At 45.2% G+C, this 24,122-nt stretch overlaps 1 protein-coding gene across 8 annotated transcripts in view; it reads left to right on the forward strand.

The window, feature by feature from the left end:
• Positions 1-18,005: 18,005 nt before the first annotated feature.
• Positions 18,006-24,122, forward strand: part of RPL21 (ribosomal protein L21) — a 35,431-nt gene continuing 29,314 nt past the window's right edge. For 2 of the 8 annotated variants that reach the window (XM_085863590.1, XM_085863591.1), the window contains exon 1: positions 18,014-18,121. The gene's annotated coding sequence lies outside the window, so the exon portion shown is untranslated. Of the gene's footprint in view, positions 18,197-24,122 lie in introns of all 8 variants that reach the window. The other 6 variants (XM_085863585.1, XM_085863587.1, XR_015053168.1 and 3 more) reach the window with 6 other exon arrangements.

Below are 24,122 nucleotides of genomic sequence, written 5' to 3' on the forward strand. Positions count from 1 at the left end.
GTCCGTGAAATATCCCTTATAGTTCACCTCATCCTTGAAATATCCCTTATAGTTCACCTCATCCGTGAAATATCCCTTATAGTTCACCTCGTCCGTGAAATATCCCTTATAGTTCACCTCGTCCGTAAAATATCCCTTATAGTTCACCTCATCCTTGAAATATTCCTTATAGTACACCTCGTCCATGAAATATCCCCTTATAGTTCACCTCGTCCTTGAAATATCCCTTATAGTTCACCTCGTCCTTGAAATATCCCTTATAGTTCACCTCGTCCTTGAAATATCCCTTATAGTTCACCTCGTCCGTGAAATATCCCTTATAGTTCACCTCGTCCTTGAAATATCCCTTATAGTACACCTCGTCCGTGAAATAACCCCTTATTGTACACCTCGTCCGTGAAATATCCCCTTATTGTACACCTCGTCCGTGAAATATCCCTTATAGTTCACCTCATCCTTGAAATATTCCTTATAGTACACATCGTCCATGAAATATCCCCTGATAGTACACCTCGTCCGTGAAATATCCCTTTGGGTACACCTCGTCCGTGAAATATCCCTTTGGGTACACCTCATCCGTGAAATATCCCCTTATAGTTCACCTCGTCCGTGAAATATCCCCTTATAGTTCACCTCGTCCGTGAAATATCCTTTATGGTACACCTCGTCCGTGAAATATCCCCTTATAGTACACCTCGTCCGTGAAATATCCCTTATAGTTCAGCTCGTCCTTGAAATAGCCCTTATAGTTCACCTCGTCCTTGAAATATCCCTTATAGTTCACCTCGTCCTTGAAATATCCCCTTATAGTTCACCTCGTCCTTGAAATATCCTTTATGGTACACCTCGTCCGTGAAATATCCCCTTATAGTACACCTCGTCCGTGAAATATCCCTTATAGTTCAGCTCGTCCTTGAAATAGCCCTTATAGTTCACCTCGTCCTTGAAATATCCCTTATAGTTCACCTCGTCCTTGAAATATCCCTTATAGTTCACCTCGTCCGTGAAATATCCCTTATAGTTCACCTCGTCCGTGAAATATCCCCTTATAGTTCACCTCGTCCGTGAAATATCCCTTATAGTTCACCTCGTCCTTGAAATATCCCTTATAGTTCACCTCGTCCTTGAAATATCCCTTATAGTACACCTCGTCCGTGAAATATCCCTTATTGTACACCTCGTCCGTGAAATATCCCCTTATAGTTCACCTCGTCCGTGAAATATCCCTTATAGTTCACCTCGTCCTTGAAATATCCCTTATAGTACACCTCGTCCGTGAAATATCCCTTATAGTTCACCTCGTCCGTGAAATATCCCTTATAATACACCTCGTCCGTGAAATATCCCTTATAGTTCACCTCGTCCGTGACATATCCCTTATAGTTCACCTCATCCTTGAAATATCCCTTATAGTTCACCTCGTCCGTGAAATATCCCTTATAGTTCACCTCGTCGGTGAAATATCCCTTATAGTTCACCTCGTCCTTGAAATATCCCTTATAGTTCACCTCGTCCTTGAAATATCCCTTATAGTACACCTCGTCCGTGAAATATCCCTTATAGTTCACCTCGTCCGTGAAATATCCCCTTATAGTTCACCTCGTCCGTGAAATATCCCTTATAGTTCAGCTCGTCCTTGAAATATCCCTTATAGTTCACCTCGTCCTTGAAATATCCCTTATAGTTCACCTCGTCCTTGAAATATCCCTTATAGTTCACCTCGTCCGTGAAATATCCCTTATAGTTCACCTCGTCCGTGAAATATCCCTTATAGTTCACCTCGTCCGTGAAATATCCCTTATAGTTCACCTCGTCCGTAAAATATCCCTTATAGTTCACCTCATCCTTGAAATATTCCTTATAGTACACGTCGTCCGTGAAATATCCCCTTATAGTTCACCTCGTTCTTGAAATATCCCTTATAGTTCACCTCATCCTTGAAATATTCCTTATAGTACACCTCGTCCGTGAAATATCCCTTATAGTTCACCTCGTCCGTGAAATATCCCTTACAGTTCACCTCATCCTTGAAATATTCCTTATAGTACACCTCGTCCGTGAAATATCCCTTATAGTTCACCTCGTCCGTGAAATATCCCTTATAGTACACCTCGTCCGTGAAATATCCCCTTATAGTTCACCTCGTCTGTGAAATATCCCCTTATAGTTCACCTCGTCCGTGAAATATCCCTTATAGTTCACCTCGTCCGTGAAATAACCCTTATAGTTCACCTCGTCCGTGAAATATCCCTTATAGTTCACCTCGTCCGTGAAATATCCCCTTATAGTTCACCTCGTCCGTGAAATATCCCTTATAGTTCACCTCGTCCGTGAAATATCCCTTATAGTACACCTCGTCCGTGAAATATCCCTTATAGTTCACCTCGTCCGTGAAATATCCCTTATAGTTCACCTCGTCCGTGAAATATCCCTTATAGTTCACCTCGTCCGTGAAATATCCCTTATAGTTCACCTCGTCTGTGAAATATCCCTTATAGTTCACCTCGTCCTTGAAATATCCCTTATAGTTCACCTCGTCCGTGAAATATCCCTTATAGTTCACCTCGTCCGTGAAATATCCCTTATAGTTCACCTCGTCCGTGAAATATCCCTTATAGTACACCTCGTCGGTGAAATATCCCTTATAGTTCACCTCGTCCTTGAAATATCCCTTATAGTTCACCTCGTCCTTGAAATATCCCTTATAGTTCACCTCGTCCTTGAAATATCCCTTATAGTTCACCTTGTCCTTGAAATATCCCTTATAGTACACCTCGTCCGTGAAATATCCCTTATAGTACACCTCGTCCGTGAAATATCCCCTTATAGTTCACCTCGTCCGTGAAATATCCCTTATAGTTCACCTCGTCCTTGAAATATCCCTTATAGTACACCTCGTCCGTGAAATATCCCTTTGGGTACACCTCGTCCGTGAAATATCCCTTTGGGTACACCTCGTCCGTGAAATATCCCTTATAGTTCACCTCATCCTTGAAATATTCCTTATAGTACACCTCGTCCATGAAATATCCCCTTATAGTTCACCTCGTCCTTGAAATATCCCTTATAGTTCACCTCGTCCTTGAAATATCCCTTATAGTTCACCTCGTCCTTGAAATATCCCTTATAGTTCACCTCGTCCTTGAAATATCCCTTATAGTTCACCTCGTCCGTGAAATATCCCTTATAGTTCACCTCGTCCGTGAAATATCCCCTTATAGTTCACCTCGTCCGTGAAATATCCCCTTATAGTTCACCTCGTCCGTGAAATATCCTTTATGGTACACCTCGTCCGTGAAATATCCCCTTATAGTACACCTCGTCCGTGAAATATCCCTTATAGTTCAGCTCGTCCTTGAAATATCCCTTATAGTTCACCTCGTCCTTGAAATATCCCTTATAGTTCACCTCGTCCTTGAAATATTCCTTATAGTACACCTCGTCCGTGAAATATCCCCTTATAGTTCACCTCGTCCGTGAAATATCCCTTATAGTACACCTCGTCCGTGAAATATCCCTTATAGTACACCTCGTCCGTGAAATATCCCCTTATAGTACACCTCGTCCTTGAAATATCCCTTATAGTTCACCTCGTCCTTGAAATATTCCTTATAGTACACCTCATCCGTGAAATATCCCCTTATAGTACACCTCGTCCGTGAAATATCCCCTTATTGTACACCTCGTCCGTGAAATATCACCTTATAGTACACCTCGTCCATGAAATATCACCTTATTGTACACCTCGTCCGTGAAATATCCCCTTATAGTTCACCTCGTCCGTGAAATATCCTTTATGGTACACCTCGTCCGTGAAATATCCCCTTATAGTACACCTCGTCCGTGAAATATCCCTTATAGTTCAGCTCGTCCTTGAAATATCCCTTATAGTTCACCTCGTCCTTGAAATATCCCTTATAGTTCACCTCGTCCTTGAAATATCCCTTATAGTTCACCTCGTCCTTGAAATATCCCTTATAGTTCACCTCGTCCTTGAAATATTCCTTATAGTACACCTCGTCCGTGAAATATCCCCTTATAGTACACCTCGTCCGTGAAATATCCCTTATAGTTCACCTCGTCCTTGAAATATTACTTATAGTACACCTCGTCCGTGAAATATCCCTTATAGTACACCTCGTCCGTGAAATATCCCTTATAGTACACCTCGTCCGTGAAATATCCCTTATAGTTCACCTCGTCCTTGAAATATCCCTTATAGTTCACCTCGTCCGTGAAATATCCCTTATAGTTCACCTCATCCTTGAAATATTCCTTATAGTACACCTCGTCCATGAAATATCCCCTTATAGTTCACCTCGTCCTTGAAATATCCCTTATAGTTCACCTCGTCCTTGAAATATCCCTTATAGTTCACCTCGTCCTTGAAATATCCCTTATAGTTCACCTCGTCCTTGAAATATTCCTTATAGTACACCTCATCCGTGAAATATCCCCTTATAGTACACCTCGTCCGTGAAATATCCCCTTATTGTACACCTCGTCCGTGAAATATCACCTTATAGTACACCTCGTCCATGAAATATCACCTTATAGTACACCTCGTCCGTGAAATAACCCCTTATTGTACACCTCGTCCGTGAAATATCCCCTTATTGTACACCTCGTCCGTGAAATATCCCCTTATTGTACACCTCGTCCGTGAAATATCCCTTTGGGTACACCTCGTCCGTGAAATATCCCTTATAGTTCACCTCATCCTTGAAATATCCCTTATAGTTCACCTCATCCTTGAAATATTCCTTATAGTACACCTCGTCCATGAAATATCCCCTTATAGTTCACCTCGTCCTTGAAATATCACCTTATAGTACACCTCGTCCGTGAAATAACCCCTTATTGTACACCTCGTCCGTGAAATATCCCCTTATTGTACACCTCGTCCGTGAAATATCCCTTATAGTTCACCTCATCCTTGAAATATTCCTTATAGTACACATCGTCCATGAAATATCCCTTATAGTACACCTCGTCCGTGAAATATCCCTTATAGTTCACCTCGTCCATGAAATAACCCTTATAGTTCACCTCGTCCGTGAAATATCCCTTATAGTTCACCTCGTCCGTGAAATATCCCCTTATAGTTCACCTCGTCCGTGAAATATCCCTTATAGTTCACCTCGTCCGTGAAATATCCCTTATAGTTCACCTCGTCCTTGAAATATCCCTTATAGTTCACCTCGTCCGTGAAATATCCCCTTATAGTTCACCTCGTCCGTGAAATATCCCTTATAGTTCACCTCGTCCGTGAAATATCCCTTATAGTTCACCTCGTCCTTGAAATATCCCTTATAGTTCACCTCGTCCTTGAAATATTCCTTATAGTACACCTCGTCCGTGAAATATCCCTTATAGTTCCCCTCGTCCGTGAAATATCCCCTTATAGTTCACCTCGTCCGTGAAATATCCCTTATAGTTCACCTCGTCCGTGAAATATCCCTTATAGTTCACCTCACACGTGAAATATCCCTTGTAGTTCACCTCTCACGTGAAATATCCCCTTATTGTACACCTCGTCTGTGAAATATCCCCTTATAGTACACCTCGTCCTTGAAATATCCCTTATAGTTCACCTCGTCCTTGAAATATCCCTTATAGTTCACCTCGTCCTTGAAATATTCCTTATAGTACACCTCGTCCGTGAAATATCCCCTTATAGTTCACCTCATCCGTGAAATATCCCCTTATTGTACACCTCGTCCGTGAAATATCCCCTTATAGTACACCTCGTCCATGAAATATCCCTTGTAGTTCACCTCACACGTGAAATATCCCTTGTAGTTCACCTCACACGTGAAATATCCCCTTATTGTACACCTCGTCTGTGAAATATCCCCTTATAGTACACCTCGTCCATGAAATATCCCTTATAGTACACCTCGTCGGTGAAATATCCCTTATAGTTCACCTCGTCCTTGAAATATCCCTTATAGTTCACCTCGTCCTTGAAATATTACTTATAGTACACCTCGTCCGTGAAATATCCCTTATAGTACACCTCGTCCGTGAAATATCCCTTATAGTTCACCTCGTCCTTGAAATATCCCTTATAGTTCACCTTGTCCTTGAAATATCCCTTATAGTACACCTCGTCCGTGAAATATCCCTTATAGTACACCTCGTCCGTGAAATATCCCCTTATAGTTCACCTCGTCCGTGAAATATCCCTTATAGTTCACCTCAACCTTGAAATATTCCTTATAGTACACCTCGTCCGTGAAATATCCCCTTATAGTTCACCTCGTCCTTGAAATATCCCTTATAGTTCACCTCGTCCTTGAAATATCCCTTATAGTACACCTCGTCCGTGAAATATCCCCTTATAGTACACCTCGTCCGTGAAATATCCCTTATAGTTCACCTCATCCGTGAAATATCCCCTTATTGTACACCTCGTCCTAGAAATATCCCCTTATAGTACACCTCGTCCTAGAAATATCCCCTTATAGTACACCTCGTCCGTGAAATATCCCTTGTAGTTCACCTCACACGTGAAATATCCCTTGTAGTTCACCTCACACGTGAAATATCCCCTTATTGTACACCTCGTCTGTGAAATATCCCCTTATAGTACACCTCGTCCGTGAAATATCCCTTATAGTACACCTCGTCGGTGAAATATCCCTTATAGTTCACCTCGTCCTTGAAATATCCCTTATAGTTCACCTCGTCCTTGAAATATCCCTTATAGTTCACCTCGTCCTTGAAATATCCCTTATAGTTCACCTCGTCCTTGAAATATTCCTTATAGTACACCTCATCCGTGAAATATCCCCTTATAGTACACCTCGTCCGTGAAATATCCCCTTATTGTACACCTCGTCCGTGAAATATCACCTTATAGTACACCTCGTCCGTGAAATATCCCCTTATTGCACACCTCATCCGTGAAATATCCCCTTATTGCACACCTCGTCCGTGAAAATATCCCCTTATTGCACACCTCGTCCATGAAATATCCCTTATAGTACACCTCGTCGGTGAAATATCCCTTATAGTTCACCTCGTCCTTGAAATATCCCTTATAGTTCACCTCGTCCTTGAAATATCCCTTATAGTTCACCTCGTCCTTGAAATATCCCTTATAGTTCACCTCGTCCTTGAAATATTCCTTATAGTACACCTCGTCCATGAAATATCCCCTTATAGTACACCTCGTCTGTGAAATATCCCTTATAGTTCACCTCATCCGTGAAATATCCCCTTATTGTACACCTCGTCCGTGAAATATCCCCTTATAGTTCACCTCGTCCGTGAAATATCCCTTGTAGTTCACCTCACACGTGAAATATCCCTTGTAGTTCACCTCGTCCATGAAATATCCCTGATAGTTCACCTCGTCCGTGAAATATCCCTTATAGTACACCTCGTCCGTGAAATATCCCTTATAGTACACCTCGTCCGTGAAATATCCCTTATGGCCACACCTCGTCCGTGGAAACAGTGAACCATCTGCAAAGTCTGGTGATGAACGTGTGAACCATGACTGTGATGTCCCTCTCACTACCAGAGCAGAGATAGTTTGTCAATCTCCCTCGTGTTTGCCAGTTCTCGTCACATGTTTCCTCCTTCAGAGAACCTGACAACTGTTCATACGAGGTCTGGCCGAGCTGTGAAAACACCACATACCGTCTTTATCTCCAAACACTTTGTTTATCTGATGTTTGCCTTTTACACTTTGGTTATCTGATGTTTGCCTTTTACACTTTGGTTATCTGATGTTAACAGATTTGGATTACTTACTGCGTTAGTGTTTTCATGATCTCATCACACACTGCAGAGATGTAACAATATTACATTAGTTTGCTGTTTTCACTTTATCACTTTCCTTATTGTGGGAAAGGGAGATGGAATGGTATTACAGTGGTTTGCATTTGCTTTTGGATATGAAGCGGAAGTTCCGGGCTCTGGGGGCGCGGGGAATGATGTGTATGTGGTCGCCGGAGCACGACACCATGATGTTTTGGGTGCCTGAATAAATGATCCTTCTCTTCAAATATTGCCTGCCTCTTTATATATCATCCACATCAGAACTTTACAGTGGCGTCATTGCCAACATACTTAACGGTCCCATTGCTTTGGCTTGAATTATCATTTCGTGTGCAAAATTTACACACTTTGATGAGCGAGTGAAAGCGTTATTGAGTAATAATATGTTTTTGTAACTTTTCCTCATAAGAGAGTTAATGATTATTTTTTCAATCATGTCTATTGCCTATGAATCGCGATTCGCCAAAGTCACTGCTACCACTTCTGGTGCAGGTGTGAACAGGAAAGTACGTGCACCTGTTTCAGTCCTTGACGAGGAAACATGGTGTGAGATGTGAGTTGGGACAAACTACCCAAAAAGGAAGCATATGTAAGTGCAATGGCTAATGTTGTTGGTTCATCAGCAATAGTTGCAGCCTCAAAAATGCACGGAAGAGCTATGTTCTGCCTTAAAGCTGAGGCTGCAGCAAATAAGGTGATTGAGGAAGGCATTGTTGTCGGAGGGTTATTTGTCCAAGTGGAGCCGCTTTCGAGCCTTGGTACATGGATCATCCTCTCCAACATACCTCCTTTTATTGCTGATCATGCAGCTGTGCCATTCTTGGAGCGATTGGAGGTGTTGAGATCACCTATTAGGCCCCTGCCTCCAGGATGTCATGAGCCTGCCCTATGTCATATCTTGTTTTTTTTTAAAGATAAGTTTCTGTTCACCTGAATAAGGACACTGAATTGGAGGGATCCTTTGTTATTCTGTTTGAAGGCAGGAGCTATAAGGTGTTTTACATGACAAATGAACCTTGTTATGTTTGTTTGGTAAAGGATCACTTGAGAGAAGACTGCCTCACCATCTTAAAAGAAGTGTCTACTCCTCAAGGCCTTGCACAGCCAAAGGAAGATGGGAAAGGCAATTCAGATATCGGTAAAGGCGTACCTGCTCCTCGATGTCCAGAAAAGCCAAAGGAAGAGGAAATTAACACTCCAGAGGTTTCTGTGCTGTGTCCTGGCCCTGGCTTACCTTCTGTCATAGACCAATGGCAGATGGTGAAGTTGGAGAAAGGGAAAAGAGCATAGAAGAGAAAATCAGAACCAGAAGACGAGAGGGAGGGTGATCGTGTTGATATTTGTGATGATACACCTGATAAGAACATGGCAAGACGATCGACAAAGTCAGGTACTCTGGAAAATCTCGAGTTGGTTACTCAACTTGAAAAAGTGGAACATTTGGTCGTTACTGTTCCTTTGAAACAGGTCATGAATGTGATCGGCTGCCAAATGCAGCCAGTGACCTGCCAAAGAGTGATAAAGTATCCATAACTAAACCCAGTATGATAATGATGACGGACTCTGTGACATCTCCTTACTTGGTAGAGTCAAAGGAGACTGAGATGGTATCTGATGCATCACCTGTACTGAATGAGGTCTTGGGTGGTTCCTCTGCATACACAGGATACACAGAGTGAAATTAATAGGCACACCTTAACAAAAACACCTCAAGCAGATGAACTCTGCATCCCCATGGATGTAGTATCTTTAATTCTTACAGTTTTTCTGAGTGAGGCAGCAACAACTATCACAGTAATACCAGTGGAAGTTTCATCTGTGTTGCCAGAAGTCTGTGCTAAGCCTGTTTTAAGTAACGACAAGGTAGAGGATTTGGCACACGTTGAAGAGTTAAAACAGTGGAAAGACTATAAATTACTTGTGCATTCCCTGTATGTACTGAGAAGAGAAGGACACAGAAGTAAGACTTGAGGCTCAGTTGAACAAGTCAGTCAGGAAGTTTATTTCAAAGCCGGTGATCTCTGGGTCTAAGCATGACCTGACTTTGGTGAGGTCTTTCTACTTTATAAAAACATAGAACATTAACTTATACTCGACGACGCGTGAACCCCTTGGGTTCCAGTTGTGACAGCGGTTGATGAAAAACATCATTTCAAGAAAAAAGAAAAAAGATAGCTCCAGCGAACTATACTGCTGAGGTTGTTTGCATTGATCAAACTAGTGCGTGCCCGTATGTGTGTGGCCGTACGTGCAAAAGAAGATAACAGTAATAAAATAAAATAAAAAACTTTCAAACCGCGTGCCAGAAACAACAACCACACAGGCCATTCCTTCGCTCTCGCGTGCCCATACGTGTGTGGCCGTCCGTGCAAAAAAAACAAAAAACTTTCAAACAACCACACAGGCCGTTCCTTCGCTCTCGCGTGCCCATACGTGTGTGGCCGTCCGTGCAAAAAAAAAAAAAAACTTTCAAACAACCTACAGGCCGTTCCTTCGCTCTCATAAATGACGACTGGATTGGGGCATTGTGTTTTTATCTATCAATGTGCATAAGAAATCGAGAAATTATTAGAATACAGTAAGTCATCACTATCCAGAAGTCCGTACGTTGTAACCCGTAATGGGGAACGCGGCTGAGGATCTCTTCCCCAACGGCCATGCCGACGCAGCAACGTGTCCTGTCATTGGTAACTAAATGGCGCCCTTTCCCCATCGGCCACGCCTACGCAGCAACGTGTCCTGTCATTGGTTTGGTAAATAAATGGCCATAACTTGGGAACCACTTGTCAGATTAATATAAAACCTTGAAAAGGCACATACTCTGGTCCCCAGCAATATGCCTGGCAAGTTTTAATTAGATCGGACCAGTGGTTGTCGAGAAACAGCGGTCACACACACACACACACACACACACACACACACACACACACACACACACACACACACACACACACACACACACACTGCTGGAATTATAGATAGATACTCCCGAAAAGTACTTGACTGAATCGGAAATTGATTTTTTAATAATTTTTTGTTGCCCGATTTGAACGAAACTTGATACTGCACACCACAGGAGAATGGTAAGTAAGATGGGCCAAAAATTTTTGCCGCTATCGTGTACCGTTTTGGCTGTATTTCGGGAATATACATATATATATATATATATATATATATATATATATATATATATATATATATATATATATATATATATATATATATATATATATATATATATATATATATATACACACACACAAGATGAGAGTTTTAGTATTATAGAGATAATGGCAATATATTTTTGTCTGGGGACATTAAATGTCAATGGATGGAAAGATGCATTCTGGGTGCATTAGGTATTGTCCCTCTGTTTGAAGGAGAAACTTGGAGTCGCCTTTCTACAAGAAACCCACACAACTCAAGAGGTAGCCGATGGAGAAGCCAATGGCAAGAATCGGCGTATTTCAGTCACCTAATGGATACATCCTGTGGGGTGACTATCCTCTTCTCATCATCTTTTAAGCCTGATACACTTGTGATAAATGAGGTCAGTTAAGGCCATTAGTTACTTGTGAAAATACGGTGTGAAGATGTTGTTATCAACCTCGTGAATGTTTATACGCCATGTGTGGGAGCTGGAAGAGTTTTTCTTCGACTGCATGCAGAGATTTATACTCGCCTTCCCTGATGAAGAATATGTAATTATTGGAGGGGTCTTCAACTGCACTCTCAATCTCTCCCTCCATCTAGTGGGTCAAGAGCCACACGGTCCCTCTGATAAAGTGTTATAAGCTATGATAACGCAATTAAACCCGAGAGACATTTGGTGCATACAGCACCCCACTGACACTTTTACATACACTAGTATCAGGCGTGGCCATATTTCGCAATCTCGACTGGATAGAATCTGTGTCTCACCGTTGGTGCAGGAATGGTAGTGACTGCGGTATCAAATCTGCACATTTTACAGATCATAATCTGGCCTGGATAAAGCTTTATTTGGCTGAGACAAGGTGTGGTGCTGGTCTCTGGCACTTCAACGATGCCTTAGTTCAGGATGAAGCTTTTCTTTCAGTGTTTTGCAACTTTTGGCAAGCTTGAAGAAACCGAAAAGGAAATTTCTGGTCGCTTGGACTCTATTGGGATGTGGGGTAGGTACGGTTGAAATTATTGTGCCAGGAGTACTCATATGGAACGAGTAAAAAAACTTGGGATAGAGATCAGGAGGATAGAAGAGGAGCTGTTGCATCTTGAGCATTGGCTGACAACACTCACTCCCACTGAATTACATTCTTACGAAGAAAAGAAGGACACCCTGAAAGTGTGCAGCAGTGTGAAGGTCCAGGGAGCATATGTGTGCTCTCGGTTGCAGTTACTTTTCAAAGAGGAAAATTTTCTGAGCTATCTTAAAGCTTGGGAAAAGCGCAAATGTCAATCGAAGACTATATGCGATGTTCTGGCAGAAGATGGCTCTTTACTCAATGATTGTAGGAGTGTTCACAAACGAATTAGAGCCTTTTATGCTCAGCTGTACTCGGGGAAGAGAGTGGACGCTAATGTTTGTGGTACTTTGTGGAATAACCTTGTTGTGGCTACCCCAGAGAATTGAGAACGACTATTGGCTCCTTTGTCACTGGAGGAATTGACAAAGGCTCTGCAAAATCTGTCGCAAGATAAGTCCGCTGGAATTGACGGCCGATCTTGTGAGTTCTACAAGAAAGTATGGGAATTGATTGGGCTTGATTAACTAAGTGTAGCCAAGGAGGCATGCGATACAGAGTGAATGCCACTGTCTTGGCAGCGAGCAACTTTGACTCTGATTCCAAAGGAGGGAGATTTGAGAGACATGAGAAATTACCACCCAGTGTCTCTGCTATGCGTGGACTACAAAATAATGCCAAAAATGTTGTCAAATCATCTGGGACCTGTGTTACCAAAATTAGTGATCCCTGACCAGTCATATGCTGTCCCTGGCAGAACAATATATGACTATATATCCCTGATCAGGGACTTGATACACGATGTGGACGTGACTAAAACTCAAATTGGCTTCCTTTCACTGGATCAGAAGAAATCATTTGACCGAGTGAACCATAACTACCTCTTTGAGACCTTATCTTTGAGACCTTCAGGCTAGGCAGGAGATATTTAGGCATGCTTCGGACACTATACACTTCTGCAGAGTGCCTCATTAAAGGGAATGATTCATTGCTTGCACCTTTTCCTTTTGAGAGTGGAATGAGGCGAAGGTTAACTGGCATTGCGGTGCGGTGCAGTAATATTCCGTTCATTCTCTCTGCTTATGCAGATGATGTTCTCGTACTTGCGAGATGTGCAAGAGACATGCAAACAGTTTATGACCGTCAACAAATCTACTCGGCAGTATTATCTGCCAAAAAAAATTGGTGGAAGAGTGCTGGACTCCAGGTTGGACCCATGCAGATTGAACAACTCTCCACATTGTTTCAGCAGTTACCATGGAGTCACAATGAACTTAAATATTTGGGGGGTCTATTTGTCCATCTCTTGGAAATGCTCATCAATTCACAACTGGAGCACTGCAAAGGAAAGAAATACAGCTGAAGCTGAGAGACTGGAGTGGACTATTAACGATCCTGTCTCTGCGTGGGAGAACTCTTTTTCTGAAACAATTTGTCCTTCCAAAGCTGCTGTTCAAGCTTTCTTGCATAAGTATTCCAGATTAGTTCTGGTTAAGATGCAAAGGAAGTTGTTGGACTGCTTTTGGAATGGGAAGCATTGGGTATCACGAGGAGTCCTGAGCATACCTCTGACTGAAGGTGGACCGGGCTTTCCCTGCCTTCGCAGCCACTGGTATACCTTTAGGCAACAGACCATTCAGCGATACCTTTATGCTAATCCAACACCACAATGGTAATTATGCTAATCCAACACCACATGCTGGCATCATACTTTTTCAGGAAAGTGCTCGGTTTCAGGTATGAAAGTCAAATATTCAGTATCACCTCCCAAAACCTCGCCAGTGACCCATTGCCTTCTTTCCATCAGGAAATGATGAAGGCCTGGTGTGCAATTGATATTGTTGCGGGCCGGGGGGGGTCGGGTGAGAAGACCACTAGGTGGGGGTTCCCATCAGACTCCCTGGAATTGTCGGCTGTCGCACACGGATAATTCCATGACGCGGTGAGTCGCTTAACCAACCGTGAACGCCAATAACTCAACCGCGTAACCTAGGGTCCTCCCGTCTTTGGGTTAATCGGGTTACCTAATTAATCACGTGATTTAATTACCGGGGAAACACGCCCTCGGAATGCCTTGTCCAAACCGGATCACTCTACCGGATCGGATGCAGCCGAGCGACACTGCCAAGGACGTACTGGCTAAAAGGAACGGATCGTTGGGAACAAAGTCCCGGCTTCGAACCATGCTGGATCAATGGAAGAAAAGACAAAAACGAGCAGGGAACATTCCTAATAATAATAATAATAATAATTTATTTACAAGCAGGCAAGAAAAATATGTGGCACAGTGAAAATTTATTGGGGTGTGTTGTGCAGAGAAAGAAAGTGGCGTGTGGTGCGACAATAAACAGCAACTTACAAAAGGGACACAGGGCAGACTTAACACGGAAATAACAATAACAATGATAACAATCTTCTACAGTCTTACTTAAGCAGACAGGCGCCAGCGCGCGCACGCACACACACACACACACACACACACACACACACACACACACACACACACACACACACACACACACACACACACACACACTCACACACATACACAGAACCCGATGAAGAGGGAGTTTTGCAATGGGGGGGGGGGGGGGGAGGTTGAGGCTATGATCTCGGTAACTGTGCGCCCGATAGCACGTCGTGCCACCAATACGTTTCGGGGGAGGATGCTCCGGGGTGCGGTACCCGACAGTGGGCGCGTTGCCTCTGACCCAAGCCGCACATGAGGAGACTGTGCTCATGAAGGAGGAGCTTGAGTGGAAAAGGGGCGGAGTCCAGAGGGCGAGGGTGGAGCAGTGGGCGGGATCAGGTAGGTGGGTGGGGTTGACGTGGTGTGGGCGGAGACGAGGAGGCGGAGTCGAGGAGCAGGAGGTGGGTTGTGGTGGTGTCAACATCGGTGGAGACGAGGAGGCAGAGTCGAGGAGCAGGAAAACACAGACAGTCAGGGCAAGAGGGACTGCCCTGACCTTTATAGGGCCCGCAGCTCGGGGGGAGGGGCCATGCCGAATCCAAGTGTCATCACCCGAATCGGGCGCTCCGATTGGCCCCGACCCCTCACGTGGCCTGTCAGCTTGGGCCAGAAACTGCCTCACTTTGTTTCCGGCAAGGCCATACCAAACAGCGGGAATATTGCGCTCCGAACCCAGGAGATGGCATGAATCACCCACACCGAAATTGGCACGCGAATCATCCCTCAAAAACCCCCGGGTGAGCGGTCGAGGGTCTCGCACGCCTGCTCGGGCATCCGACCAGCGCCGATCAACGCGCTTGTTCCGCGCGCGCCAACGTGGCCCACACCGCACATTCCCTTGCTCGATCGCAGCCTCACTGGCTGCAAAGACGAGAAGACGTTCACCATCCATGGAGAATTCACCGCTGCCAGCGAGGCCCTAAGGGACATTGCCATGGATAAATCCATGCACATTTCACGGGCGGCGTACATGTCTGCTTTTGAGCACATTCCATACAGTGCGCGCGGTTCCCCCATTACACACGTGGCCAGCGCTCGCGTTCACACGACTCTGTTAGCGTGTGCGCGGGGCGAACACCAACATGCGCCGGGTATTGAGGTTAAAAAAAGAACAAGCCGCTTCTACCCGCACACTCGTATCCTGCCCAACATGGCGTGGAGTCGGCTTTATTGGCCTCTGTAATTGTTTCGTGCAGCGTGGGTATCGTGTTGGCTGTGTTTCCCGTGCCGTGAAAAACACCATTCGTGCAGTTTGGTGAAAAACACCAAACACAAAAACATCCAGCACCAACAAGCACACCACATCACTCGCTGCAGTTTCCCCACCGCGGCGCCGCACGCGCTGCAGTTTCCCCACCGCGGCGCCGCACGCGCTGGCCTCCAAGGCACACGTGGCTGATTTACCTCAGGAATAATCAGAAAAGAAGAACAGTGGGGATGAAACGATTTCAGCAACCCTAGCTAATAGATCATCGCAACGCACTCCATTGTTGTCCTGCTAAACAAAAGGAAGGGGACTATCTACACGTATAATAATGGAATAACTGTCTTGGGACACCTATCTGTTGTATGCATGTGGTTCCGAGAACCGTAATAATATGATCAGAGCAAAGGGTCCTCATCCAGGGAAAAACTTACTTCACGATAAGAGGTAAGCTCTTGGCTAAGGGTATATCAATACTTGGAGATTGATATAAAGGATGGGAAGAATGGAGTTCTCTCACCTGAGGAACTTGCGGCAAAGGTAGATCGGCAGACAATCAGAGTCCCTTTTGGGATACTCCAAGAAGTTAAAAACTCATTGCCTCCTGGTTATCTGGCGTACCTGGCGAACCTTTGCGAAGGTAGGAAAGCTATGCAGGTTCACTCCTCTGCATCTGTGGCTTTCAAGATGAAACCACACGGACGCACTCTCTTCTAAGCGTCCTTGCAGAGATGAGAGACCATGGACTTGCAGAGATGAGGAAAGTGAGTGACATTAAATAGAATTGTGGCATTTATAACAAAAGCACTACTACTACTACTACTACTACTACTACTACTACTACTACTACTACTACTACTACTACTACTACTACTACTACTACTACTACTACTACTACTCTTAACTGTCCCATTAATCCCACCTTGTGGGCTTGGCCAACATGAAGTTCAGCTGGAACTGACTTGGATAGGAATTACTGTAGTCATTTGTTCAGGGTGCTGACAAGCCTGGTGTTGGATTAGGATTTCAGGGTCCTGAGTTCAAACCCTGTTGGCTGCTCAATGAACACCAGGTGGGGTTAACTCAGCCCGTCATCCTTCTGAGGTTGGTGAAATGAGTATCAGTGTGCTGGTAAAGGGGCACAGCATCAGTGGCATAGCAGTGCTTCCAAGAAATAATAGCTACCCAAGCTACCATACATCAGAACAGAACAGAGGGTGCTGGCAATAACTCTCTTGGTTACTCGTGTTGAAAGACACCACGTGAACTTTCACGTCCACCAGCTGATGCTTTTGGTTAGTTTTGCTCTTTGACCACCATCTTGTATTATAAGATACAAGACCCCCCCCACTTTGACCACCCCCCCCCCCATCCTGACCCACAATCTTTATCATCCCCAATAAGGTAACCCTTCCGAAACCAACACATAACAAAGTTGTCATGTTTCCTCCTTTCCTGACTCTTTCTATTTGTTCATTTGCTTGTTTATTATAACGAAGAGTTGTCCCACTGCCAATTCATACCCTCTATCATGTTGCTCTTCCATGATTGGGAGTGAGGTAGTTCTTACTTGATGACCCTTTTTGTCCAACTAGTAACTAGTGGGTCCGTTGGTCGATCGGACCAAATTTTCATTGGTCTTCACGGTCAACTGTTACAGTATTATTATTGTTGTTAATATTATTAGTATTAATTAATATATGCTTTGTTACAATGTCATCAAAGTTTTGTTGTTTATTTTGTAATTGGAATGCCATGCGGCGGAAGGACCCATTAAGCTGCGCAATACACCTCAACACGGCTTGTGTTTAAAACATGGGAATTCTTCCAGGTTCTTTGCAGTTAATTAGCCGAATCAACTCAGGAGATCATGACGATAATTTCCGTGTGTCATACTCCACATCAGAAAGCTCGAGTGGAACTCCACAAAAAAAAAAAAACATGACGTATGCCCACACGCACACACACAACTCATCCATTTATAATCGATGCGCCTTGCTGGGGAAATAGACCGTTTGTTGGACATTCCTGATCCTTCAAACCTCGTCTCCTTCACACATCAACCAGATGTTAATTCACCTCAAGTCCACGCACGCTGGGTCTGATATAAATGATTGAAAAGTCCTTGCAAATTAATTCACATATTACATCCGCAGGAACAAACAAATTGAATTCCCTCTCCTCTGGCTCCATCCCTTTTCGCAATGAGCGTTTGTTTTGGGCGGTGTAGCGGTTGGAGGTCAGTTTATCCGAATTAATTTTTTGACTCTATAAATATCGCCACCGTTGAGCGTGAGATATTGTATTGAGTTAATACAAAGGATTATAATTTATTTTTGATTATATCGTTTCAATTTTTTTATAACCAACGTTAAAGTGACGTCACTAAGCCCCGCCCTTCCTTTTTCCTCCTTCGTTCTCCATCTTGTCGAGGTAAGCGTTGCGCTGTGTAATATTTGCTCTGCTCTCCTTCAACTCACAACCGTCTTGCGGTTCCGATAGGAGTCGGTGATTGAATGATTATTTTTTTTAACCGTCGTGACGTTGGATATCTTTCCGTTAGTCGTGACGAGTCGTATGCTGGTTTATTTTGTTGTTGTTGGACCTTCGGCCTACACCGGTTTAAACACGTGCTCGCACTGTGAGAAGTCTTTGACCCGAATAATCGTCTTGACGTCGTTCCGTGGATATTTAACGTGTAGAATATGCTTTGGATCATAACGGGAGGCCATTTGGCACAGCGAGTTTGTCCCGTTCTCACGTCCTTTATTATAGGATAATCTCTTCACCTGGACCACTGTGCTTTTATATTAATACGAAGGAAACGGACAGGTGCACATAACAAGCGAGGTAATGGCTTGGCAGACTTGGCGTCTTCATCGCGTTACATTGTAGCCATATGTCGATGTACTGGTACCGTAAAGTTGTCACGTGGGACATCGGGGCGCTTTGGGAGAGTTGGAGGGTGAGGCATGAAGAAACACCGTTGGTCCCTCGTCACGACTCGTCCCTCCACTTTTGTCACGACTCGTCCCTCCACTTTTGTCACGACTCGTCCCTCCACTTTTGTCACGACTCGTCCCTCCACTTTTGTCACGACTCGTCCCTCCACTTTTGTCACGACTCGTCCCTCCACTTTTGTCACGACTCGTCCCTCCACTTTTGTCACGACTCGTCCCTCCACTTTTGTCACGACTCGTCCCTCCACTTTTGTCACGACTCGTCCCTCCACTTTTGTCACGACTCGTCCCTCCACTTTTGTCACATTCGTCCCTCCACTTTTGTCACGACTCGTCCCTCCCTCTTTTGTCGCGACTCGTCCCTCCACTTTTGTCACGACTCCTCCCTCCACTTTTGTCACGACTCATCCCTCCACTTTTGTGACGACTCGTCCCTCCACTTTTGTCACGACTCGTCCGTCCACTTTTGTCACGACTCGTCCCTCCACTTTTGTCACGACTCGTCCCTCCACTTTGTCACGACTCGTCCCTCCACTTTTGTCACGACTGCGTCCCTCCACTTTTGTCACGACTCGTCCCTCCTCTTTTGTCACGACTCGTCCCTCCACCTTTGTCACGACCCCTCCCTCCACCTATGTCACGACCCGTCCTTCCACTTTAGTCACGACTCGTCCCTCCACTTTTGTCACGACTCGTCCCTCCCACTTTTGTCACGACTCGTCCCTCCACTTTTGTCACGACTCGTCCCTCCACTTTTGTCACGACTCGTCCCTCCACTTTTGTCACGACTCGTCCCTCCCACTTTTGTCACGACTCGTCCCTCCACTTTTGTCACGACTCGTCCCTCCACTTTTGTCACGACTCGTCCCTCCACTTTTGTCACGACTCGTCCCTCCACTTTTGTCACGACTCGTCCCTCCACTTTTGTCACGACTCGTCCCTCCACTTTTGTCACGACTCGTCCCTCCACTTTTGTCACGACTGCGTCCCTCCACTTTTGTCACGACTCGTCCCTCCACTTTTGTCACGACTCGTCCCTCCACTTTTGTCACGACTCGTCCCTCCACTTTTGTCACGACTCGTCCCTCCACTTTTGTCACGACTCGTCCCTCCACTTTTGTCACGACTCGTCCCTCCACTTTTGTCACGACTCGTCCCTCCCACTTTTGTCACGACTCGTCCCTCCACTTTTGTCACGACTCGTCCCTCCACTTTTGTCACGACTCGTCCCTCCACTTTTGTCACGACTCGTCCCTCCACTTTTGTCACGACTCGTCCCTCCACTTTTGTCACGACTCGTCCCTCCACTTTTGTCACGACTCGTCCCTCCACTTTTGTCACGACTCGTCCCTCCACTTTTGTCACGACTCGTCCCTCCACTTTTGTCACGACTCGTCCCTCCACTTTTGTCACGACTCGTCCCTCCACTTTTGTCACGACTCGTCCCTCCACTTTTGTCACGACTCGTCCCTCCACTTTTGTCACGACTCGTCCCTCCCCTTTTGTCACGACTCGTCCCTCCACTTTTGTCACGACTCGTCCCTCCACTTTTGTCACGACTCGTCCCTCCACTTTTGTCACGACTCGTCCCTCCACTTTTGTCACGACTCGTCCCTCCACTTTTGTCACGACTCGTCCCTCCACTTTTGTCACGACTCGTCCCTCCACTTTTGTCACGACTCGTCCCTCCACTTTTGTCACGACTCGTCCCTCCACTTTTGTCACGACTCGTCCCTCCACTTTTGTCACGACTCGTCCCTCCACTTTTGTCACGACTCGTCCCTCCACTTTTGTCACGACTCGTCCCTCCACTTTTGTCACGACTCGTCCCTCCACTTTTGTCACGACTCGTCCCTCCACTTTTGTCACGACTCGTCCCTCCACTTTTGTCACGACTCGTCCCTCCACTTTTGTCACGACTCGTCCCTCCACTTTTGTCACGACTCGTCCCTCCACTTTTGTCACGACTCGTCCCTCCACTTTTGTCACGACTCGTCCCTCCACTTTTGTCACGACTCGTCCCTCCACTTTTGTCACGACTCGTCCCCTCCCACTTTTGTCACGACTCGTCCCTCCACTTTTGTCACGACTCGTCCCTCCACTTTTGTCACGACTCGTCCCTCCACTTTTGTCACGACTCGTCCCTCCACTTTTGTCACGACTCGTCCCTCCACTTTTGTCACGACTCGTCCCTCCACTTTTGTCACGACTCGTCCCTCCACTTTTGTCACGACTCGTCCCTCCACTTTTGTCACGACTCGTCCCTCCACTTTTGTCACGACTCGTCCCTCCACTTTTGTCACGACTCGTCCCTCCACTTTTGTCACGACTCGTCCCTCCACTTTTGTCACGACTCGTCCCTCCACTTTTGTCACGACTCGTCCCTCCACTTTTGTCACGACTCGTCCCTCCACTTTTGTCACGACTCGTCCCTCCACTTTTGTCACGACTCGTCCCTCCACTTTTGTCACGACTCGTCCCTCCACTTTTGTCACGACTCGTCCCTCCACTTTTGTCACGACTCGTCCCTCCACTTTTGCCACGACTCGTCCCTCCACTTTTGCCACGACTCGTCCCTCCACTTTTGCCACGACTCGTCCCTCCACTTTTGCCACGACTCGTCCCTCCACTTTTGCCACGACTCGTCCCTCCACTTTTGCCACGACTCGTCCCTCCACTTTTGCCACGACTCGTCCCTCCACTTTTGCCACGACTCGTCCCTCTACTTTTGACACCACCCGTCCCCCCACTCTTGCCACGACTCGTCCCTCCACTTTTGCCACGACTCGTCCCTCCACTTTTGCCACGACTCGTCCCTCCACTTTTGCCACGACTCGTCCCTCCACTTTTGCCACGACTCGTCCCTCCACTTTTTGCCACGACTCGTCCCTCCACTTTTGCCACGACTCGTCCCTCCACTTTTGCCACGACTCGTCCCTCCCACTTTTGCCACGACTGCGTCCCTCCACTTTTGCCACGACTCGTCCCTCCCACTTTTGCCACGACTCGTCCCTCCACTTTTGCCACGACTCGTCCCTCCACTTTTGCCACGACTCGTCCCTCCACTTTTGCCACGACTCGTCCCTCCACTTTTGCCACGACTCGTCCCTCCACTTTTGCCACGACTCGTCCCTCCACTTTTGCCACGACTCGTCCCTCCACTTTTGCCACGACTCGTCCCTCCACTTTTGCCACGACTCGTCCCTCCACTTTTGCCACGACTCGTCCCTCCACTTTTGCCACGACTCGTCCCTCCACTTTTGCCACGACTCGTCCCTCCACTTTTGCCACGACTCGTCCCTCCACTTTTGCCACGACTCGTCCCTCCACTTTTGCCACGACTCGTCCCTCCACTTTTGCCACGACTCGTCCCTCCACTTTTGCCACGACTCGTCCCTCCACTTTTGCCACGACTCGTCCCTCCACTTTTGCCACGACTCGTCCCTCCACTTTTGCCACGACTCGTCCCTCCACTTTTGCCACGACTCGTCCCTCCACTTTTGCCACGACTCGTCCCTCCACTTTTGCCACGACTCGTCCCTCCACTTTTGCCACGACTCGTCCCTCCACTTTTGCCACGACTCGTCCCTCCACTTTTGCCACGACTCGTCCCTCCACTTTTGCCACGACTCGTCCCTCCACTTTTGTCACGACTCGTCCCTCCACTTTTGTCACGACTCGTCCCTCCACTTTTGGTGATGTTGTGTGAAAAATCGTTTTTTTTTTTTTTTTGGTTCCATTTCTCAATGGTGAAGAATCACTAAACCAAATTTTTAAAAAACATCCTCTCCAGATTCGGATCTTCACCAAAATGTAATCAATTCGTCTTTGTCACACATCCAACATGCCCACCAAGTTTTGTCCAAATCATGTCTATAACAGACAAACCTGGGTAAAAACATAACCTCCATCCACCTTTGCTGCCGGAAGTAACTACTCTATGGGAACTGCCCTATTGTGTAATATAATCTATATTTATTTGTGTACATCATTCATTACATTAAACATCTCTATCAGATGCACTCATAATAACATAATGTATGAAGTAGACTTGGGCGATTGTTAAAATTTGAGAATCAATTCTGATTCTTCACCAAAAATCGAATCTATTTGTCCTTATCACGTCCCCAACCTGCTCAACCAGTTTCATCCAAATCCATCTTTAACTTTTTTTTGAAATATTCTGTACGCAGACAAACGGGGGTGAAAAATATAAGCTCCATCCATCTTCATTGGCGTAGGGAATAAAGAAATGATTCGAGCGTAAAATTTATGCTCATGAATAAATGAAATCGGTGGCATGATTGATCATATATAAATAATACCAAATAAGTAAAAGTTGCTTCAAATTGATCTGAACCTCCAGGAAAATTGTAATTAATTAATTAATTTTTCAATTGGATAAAATAAATAAAAAATAAAAACTTATCCCGGTTTACGTGGGAGGGTGTTTTAGGAAACAGATGGTTCATTGATGGCTCCTGACTTTTATTTATTTGCTGTTAATATATATATGTTGCGATGTCTTTGCTGTTAAGAAATATGAATATTTTGGAATTTCACAATGTTCCATACAGATTAAATTGACTAACGTTGTCTGTCGGATCCCTGAAGAAGTCTGATACACATGCACACAGTTTGTGTGTACACGTCCACTCATTTTGTTCACAACTTGAACAAACCAGATGCAGCAAAACAGACTTGGCTTTGTCTGCTTTGTACAGAATGACAGGAGAATGTTTTTATGTAATTTGCTGAACCAACAAAGTGAAATCGGGCATCGAAGGAATCCGCTCCGGAGATTTGGAACCGCTACAGGCGGGTAATTGACACTGCAGAATTTAGTGTTCGATTCCCAGTTTTGATGGAGGGAATCTATTCGAATTGGGTAATCTAATCTAATCTTTCGCCCAAGTTGAGTATGAAGGCATGTCTCTGTGGCGTAGTCAAACTCACCCTGGAATCGATCTAATCCCTCTATTGTGAAGCTCTCCAGAATTTTATTTGTTAGTCATTCATTATTTTGTGAATTGAGCCGAAAATCCTGTTGGCTTTACCTGTAGCTGCTATGAGGTTCACGCCCATAGTGAGATTTGAAGGGCCCTTCACAGTTATCCTTGTGAACTCATTTTCCACAATCTGCTGCTTTCGTATTCGTATATATCAAGAACGTAAAGTCTATCTCGATACGTTCTATCCCTCTTTCACGTATTGCATATGACCCATAACCATGGTCTGAGCATAACAACGGAGGGTAGATCGGATCCTTTAAAAACTCAGTGAGGAAGATTCTTTTACTCCAAGCTGAACCTGTTAAAGGAAACATTGCGTTCGTTCAGTCATCTTATCATTACAGGAAGTGTCACGTGAGCACTGTTTGTGTCTCGTTAATCATTCCAATTTGACTAACACGTGACGAAAAACATAAGAAAAAGTATTTTAATGATGCAACCATTTTGATTTACTGATTAAGA

This window comes from Eptatretus burgeri, chromosome 18 (genome assembly GCF_056783735.1).
Source record: "Eptatretus burgeri isolate ZD-2024b chromosome 18, Ebu_testis_v1, whole genome shotgun sequence".
NCBI lineage: Eukaryota > Metazoa > Chordata > Myxini > Myxiniformes > Myxinidae > Eptatretus > Eptatretus burgeri.